General features: G+C 38.8%; 1 long non-coding RNA gene across 2 annotated transcripts; it reads left to right on the top strand.

The window, feature by feature from the left end:
* Positions 1 to 3,716: 3,716 nt before the first annotated feature.
* On the top strand, positions 3,717 to 4,245 carry LOC123439553. 2 transcript variants are annotated; one of them, XR_006630112.1, is made up of 2 exons: positions 3,717 to 3,835; positions 3,997 to 4,245. It is a non-coding gene; the product is annotated as an uncharacterized LOC123439553 (long non-coding RNA). The 2 variants fall into 2 exon arrangements; XR_006630111.1 differs by having other exon boundaries at positions 3,717 to 3,867.
* The last annotated feature ends 2,370 nt before the right edge of the window (positions 4,246 to 6,615 follow it).

Genomic DNA, 6,615 nt, shown 5'->3' with positions numbered 1-6,615 from the left:
TCCGGGGTTTGCCTTCTCATCCCTTAGAAGTTTTTGTTTAATTGATGATGTTGATGGTTTGGGCGCTAATCAAATAAACTCTTGTTTGTCGCTACCTTAATTCTACATACCGTCTAATCCATGTACTCTATTCGCGTATTCCAGGCATTCAAACAACGATAGATGCTAGGCATTTTGCTATCTCATCCAAGATACCGGAGTTCAGTAACAAGGGCCGAACATTGGTGGTCCAGTGCTCCATAAAGTTTGAGCAGGAAATTGAGTGTGGCGGCGGCTATATTAAGCTAATGTCTGGTTATGTCAACCACAAGAAATATAGCGGAGACACTCCATACAGGTATGTTATTGCCTACTTATGTCCCGTGGAACAAAGGTCCACCATTGCTGTTAGTAAGCTCCTAAGCAGACCCTGTCACTCTTTCGACCATGTGATTGGATTGGAATGCTTGTATAGTAGATGAGCAAAGGTCTACCTCACATAATTTGTTACATTGTATAAGTCCACCTAGATGTTATGGCTTGCGAATGTACATCCATGATTAAGGGGAAATGAATAAATATAAACTGCTTACTTGTTGAGGTTTACTAGTCTACTGTTGAGTTATGCTGATAGCTTTCTTTGTTCTCTTACGCAGCTTGATGTTTGGGCGAGATATATGCGGGTTATGCTGAGTTATGTCCATCTTGTAGGTTGCCACGTGGATGCTCTTTGGACTACGATATGGACATGAAGGCATTTGTTTTAGTGCCAAATATTACGTACTAATGCCGGCAAAGTATCATTGTGTATTATATTTGCTATGGAGCTATGTATGTATGGATGCTATGGAACTATATGTATATATGGACGCTATGGAATTTTGGATGTATGGATGCTATGGAATTTTGATATATGGATCATGAAATTTTTTATGCAGCTTTGCATATATGTTATGTGTTGTGGATCAATAAAACTATTGGGCACATATTATGTATTATATATTTGATATATATGTTATGTGTTGTTGAATTTGTGGTTTTGAAACAAAACATATATATGCCAGAATACCAGATACTAATGGAGCACCATGGGTTATACTAATGGCGCACTGCCTGGTGCGCCATTAGTATATATGCCCTGGGAGGCATACTAATGGAGCACCATGGGCTATACTAATGGCGCACTGCCTGGTGCGCCATTTATATATGCCCTGGGAGGCATACTAATACAGCACCATGGGCTATACTAATGGCGCACTGGTGCGCCATTAGTATATATGCCCTGGGAGGCATACTAATGGAGCACCATGGGCAATACTAATGGCACACTGCCTCGTGCGCCATTAGTATACCAGATACTAATGACGCACCTGTGGTGCGCCATTAGTAAAAAATTCTAATGCCGTGATGCTAGTGGCGCACCTGTAGTGCGCCATTAGTAGCCAAAACAGGTGCGCCACTAGGAGGCCTTTTCCTAGTAGTGCTTGAAACAACCAATCAGTACATTTACCATTCTATCCTAACAATCAAATCAATCCAGTGTCACAATCTTTGGCCTACATGTCAGTGCTTGTTATCGACATGGGAGTTGTGTGAGGTGGAGGTGGAACAATAGGAACGAACGAATGGCGTAACAGACTAACCATCACGATCGTAGACTCCTTCTTTATGAGTAGAGATACTCACGTCAAAAGAACGATGCACTCTAATTAACGTGAATCTTTCGTTCAACACTCGATGATACTTTGTATACTTAGCGTGATTCTCCTATAAGAAATACTCTCCATAATTAAAGTGATATGATTGTCAAATGCTCGATAGTATGTTTCATAATTAACATGATCATTCTGTCCAAACAATGATACTCGTCATTATTATTGTGATCCTTGCATTCAAAGAATTATACACTTCATAATTAATGTGATCCTCCCATCCAACGCTTGATTATACTTTTCAAATTAATTGATGTGCTGATTAGTTGCGTAAGACAATTTTAAGGCTTTAATGGCTACATGCAAACGAACAAAACAACCTTTGGACTCTCCCTTTACGAGCACATATTAATGCTCAATTTCCAAATTGATTATGTGTGCGGTTTTCTTTTTTCTGGTTCGGTTTTCTTTTGGAGAGAGACAATCGAGGTGAGTTTACTTATGCCTGTGAGGAGATGGGAACTGATGGGTTTTTCTTAGGGTGGATCAAGGGGAGGTAATTTATATGTACCACATACAATCTCCAACTCATGTTGAATATTAGAGGTACGATTGAAAAAATACATACTATTAATTATTTGCGTTCGTAATTAAGTGGCCAACCAATTAATTGATTTCATTAATTACTGGATTACATAATTGAGTTGATTCAAAAAAATCATACTTAAACGGACTAAATTAACTGCACACGTAATTAATTTTGTTGCTAATTAATTACATTAATTACTTGATTCAAAAATTGATTTGATGCTTGGTTTTCAAATTGTTTCGCATTAATAAGTGAGTGATACTTTCCATATTTAACATGATCCTCCCATTCAAGCCTCAACGATGCTTTACACAATTAATGTGATATTCACGTGTGAAAAATGATAGTCTTTGTAATTAAAATGATCCTCTCGTTTGACACTCAACGATACTTTTTAAAATTAACGTGATTCTCCTATCAAAAAATACTCTTGATAATTGAATTGATCTGACACTCAAACGCTCGATAATACTCTCCATAATTAGCATGATCCTCCTGTCGAAATAATGATACTCTTCATAACTAATGTGATGCTTCTATCCAAGGAATGATACACTTCATAATTAATATGATCCTCCCATCCAACGCTTGATTATACTTTTCAAATTAACTGAGTTGCCTAACTAATTGCATGAGCTAATTGTAAGGTATTAATGGTTGCATACAAACGAGTGAAACGGCATACGAACTCCCCCTTTAGGTGTAGAGATTCGATGATGTATGGTAAGTTTAATTAATATATTTTGGGTGATGTATATATTGATTAATTAAAGAAATGGAGCGGCGTGTGATAACGTTAATTTGTTTAGGTTTGATCTTTAAATATTGGTCAAAGATTGATCCCGATTGATTCTTTCCCATCAATAAATTACTAAGTAACGTGCGCACACATGAAAAGTTTTGATACATTTAGATTACGGGGTTCCTTAGTTATGATTGATTTGTATGGCGAGAAAAAGGGTAATAAAACCAGATTGAGGTAGGATTATCATTGAAAAATCTGGGGAGGGTATGAGACGAACAATGTACCTACTCCCCTTTTATGAGTAGAGATGAATTTTTGGAGATGCTCTAAAGATTACTATTTTTGGCAGGGAGATAACACTAAACATGGACTTTATAATTTTCTACCAATATGGCATCAACTATGCTAGACGTAATTATTTGTATCCAAATATAGACGTTATTCTTTGTACCAAAATATAGACTTAATTATGGATATTATCCAAATATCATTATTTGTATCCAAATATAGATGTAATTATTTGTATTTACCCAAATATGGACGTAATTATGTGTATCCAAGTAGTTATTTGGATATTATCAAGATATAATTATTGTATCCAAATATGGATATTTGTATTTCTCACTAATGATTCATAAATTTTAATAGATACGCCACAGTATTGGGTGTAATAAATGATTACTAAAAATAGATCATTTTTGCTCGAATATATACGTGGGCTGTGTGGACTGTATATGCTTCGCCAAATACAATACGCAAACAATCTCTCAATAGAAGGACTCACTTGTATGGCGAACCTTACAATGAACGGAAGCAGGCTGGTCATGCTTATGATAGTTATCCTCGCATGTACCACGATTCGTTCGCAGTGTAGGTGTACGGAAACAATCATGTGGAATATGGTAAAGTTTTTATTGTATCAAAAATTATTACATAGAGTATGATCCCTCCTTGAAGAATCACTAATAGAAAGCTAGTTAGTTTCAAAAAAAATGAAAGCTAGTTGACATGTCGTTGTCGTTTGCATGCAGGTCGAACAGTTGAGCAGATGAACAGCAACAAGCTCCAAATGTGCACATGCTCACGGAGAAAATCAGTTTACTGCTGTGACTTAGCAGGTGGTTGCTTTCCAACCGCAAAACAATGTGTAAAAAGTTGTGCTCCTGGATGCAAGTCATCTCGTACCTTGATAGAGCCATGAGCAAGCACTACATATGCTTTATGATGAGAAATTATGTCATGCCCATCTTGAAATAAAATTACTAGATGTGATCCTTTTATTCTAGTTGTTTCTTAACCTTATGATTCTCATATAGTAATATTCAGTTTTCATGTTATCTTTTGTGGATGTGTGTGTCGTATCCTCTATTACTAAATAGTTATCGCTCACTACCACATTTTCGTGAGATGTGGTGATGCCACTTCATTTACTGATGTCATCTTTTTCTCACCATTTTTTATCAAGCCGCTTTGTTAATTACCATCGCATCGCTAGCTGGCCTCTTTCTTCCCTCTCCACGCAAGCCTTTTTGCCCTCGCCAGATGATTAACGTCTCAATTAATCTCCATCTATTGATTTTCGCCTCTCTATTCGTCTTCTCCATCATCATTAGTAGAAAACAGGGCTTTGATCCATTCCTGAAATTCCATTAATCACGGTTCACTTATGAACCGGGACCCATGAGGACATCGGTCCCGGTTCGTGAGGCCAGGGCGCCGGCTGGGCCTCGTGGGCCACTGGACCCGGTTCGTCTGACCTCTTTGGTCCGGGTTCCAGATTAGAACCGGGACCAATGGGCCTCGCTCCTAGCCCACAACAATTGGTCCTGGTTTATGGCTGGAACCGGGACCAAATGTTGTCCTTCAATCCCGGTTCCAGCCACAAACCGGGACCAATGGTTGGCCTATTAAACCTCCCGCCCGCAAGCAGAGAAGTGCATTCCTCTGTTTTTTTGGCCGGTCGTGGGAGAGCTTTGTGGTCCTCTAGCTCACCCTCTATGCACATCAGGTGTTTGATGAAATTCTCAAGCCACACTTAAGCTTTCTCCTCTCAAAGCTCCTTGTCGAAGCTCCATTTTCCTCAAGATTTCTCTAGGTTTGGCGATCCGTCCTGTCCTGTCCCCGTCCTCACCATCGTCGATTGCCCGCGCCCATCTCGGCGCTGGCACCACCGTGGTTAGCCTCTTCTTCTTATCTTCTTTCTAAAAGAAAAAAGTTCTTACTCGTATGATTTAGATAGACACTTGTGTAATTTTCTTTCTTTTATTATAGTTTCTTATTATATAGTGGGATGGTTTTGGTATCAGCCTCCGTCGGCCCTCATCCTGACTATGATTCGGATGTGGTATATTATCTTTTATAACTATTAGTTTCATTTAGTGTTTATGACAATTATGCTGACCAACGTGACATAGGTTTTTTAATCTAGGAGGTATGTGAACCGGAAATTCCAATCGACATAGAAATTCTTGTCGAGAAGTTAAATTTGGTTGAAAAACAAAACAATTACTTGAAAGAAAAATTACAAAGAGTTGAAGAGGAGAATATGAAATTGGAGTTGAATGTTGTCGATGTCGTCGACAATCACAATCACAAGATGGATGCAATGCGCTTGAAGATTAGAAAATATGCCATTCGTACTAAGGCTTGGTATCATTATGTCGTTGGATCAATTTCTACCTTAGTTGCGGTTATGGTCGAATTTTTTGTTGCATTTATATTTTTTAGTGTCAATGTATGTTTTAATTAGATGCTCTAGAGAGCTATATGTTGTTCAATAATTAGAACTATGTATGAAAGTTTTGTATTTATTTTGGTCACTACTGTACTTTGGCTTTAATGTGATGATGAATTTCTATTAATTTGGTCACTTCTCTATTCATGATATGATGTAGTGGTTTCTAATACACTTTATTATATAAAGCACGCAGATGAACCGGCAATGGATGTACGGTGACCGACGCACCTCCGAGTATATTAAGGGCCTGCATAATTTTCTCGAAGCGGCTGAGGCAAACAAGCAGAATGGTTTTATGGATTGTCCATGTAATGTGTGTGGGAATACGAAGGATTTCTCCAACTCTAAAACCCTTCACTTGCACCTGCTTGAGAAGGGTTTTATGCCACACTATAATGTTTGGACCAAGCACGGAGAAAGAGGGGTTATGATGGAAGAAAAAGAAGAAGAAGAGCATGATGACGACTACCCGCCCCCTGAATATGGTGATGCTGCAATGGGGGAAGCTGAAGATCAAGAGGAACCAGACGATGTGCCTGATACGTCTCCAACGTATCCATAATTTTTGATGGTTTCATGCTATTATCTTGTCAAACTTTGGATGTTTGTATGCCTTTTATATCTTTCTTGGGACTAACTTATTAACTCAGTGCCAAGTGCCAGTTCCTGTTTTATCCGTGTTTTTGACTCTTTTCAGAGGAAGATTTTAAACGGAGTCCAAATGGAATAAAACTTCAGAAAAGATTTTTTCCGAAACAGAAGACGACCGGGAGACTTGAGAACCAAGGCAGAGGATCACCAGGGACCCCACAAGCCCTCATGGCGAGGCCAGGGGGCCCGCGCCTCCTAGGCTTGTGGGATCCCTGGGCCTCCTCTGCCCTAGGTCTTTTGCCTATATATTCCCTAAAATCCC

This window comes from Hordeum vulgare, chromosome 3H, assembly GCF_904849725.1.
Source record: "Hordeum vulgare subsp. vulgare chromosome 3H, MorexV3_pseudomolecules_assembly, whole genome shotgun sequence".
Classification (NCBI taxonomy): domain Eukaryota; kingdom Viridiplantae; phylum Streptophyta; class Magnoliopsida; order Poales; family Poaceae; genus Hordeum; species Hordeum vulgare.
Note: the sequence above shows the minus strand (reverse complement) of the source record. Positions and strands in the feature narration are given on the sequence as shown.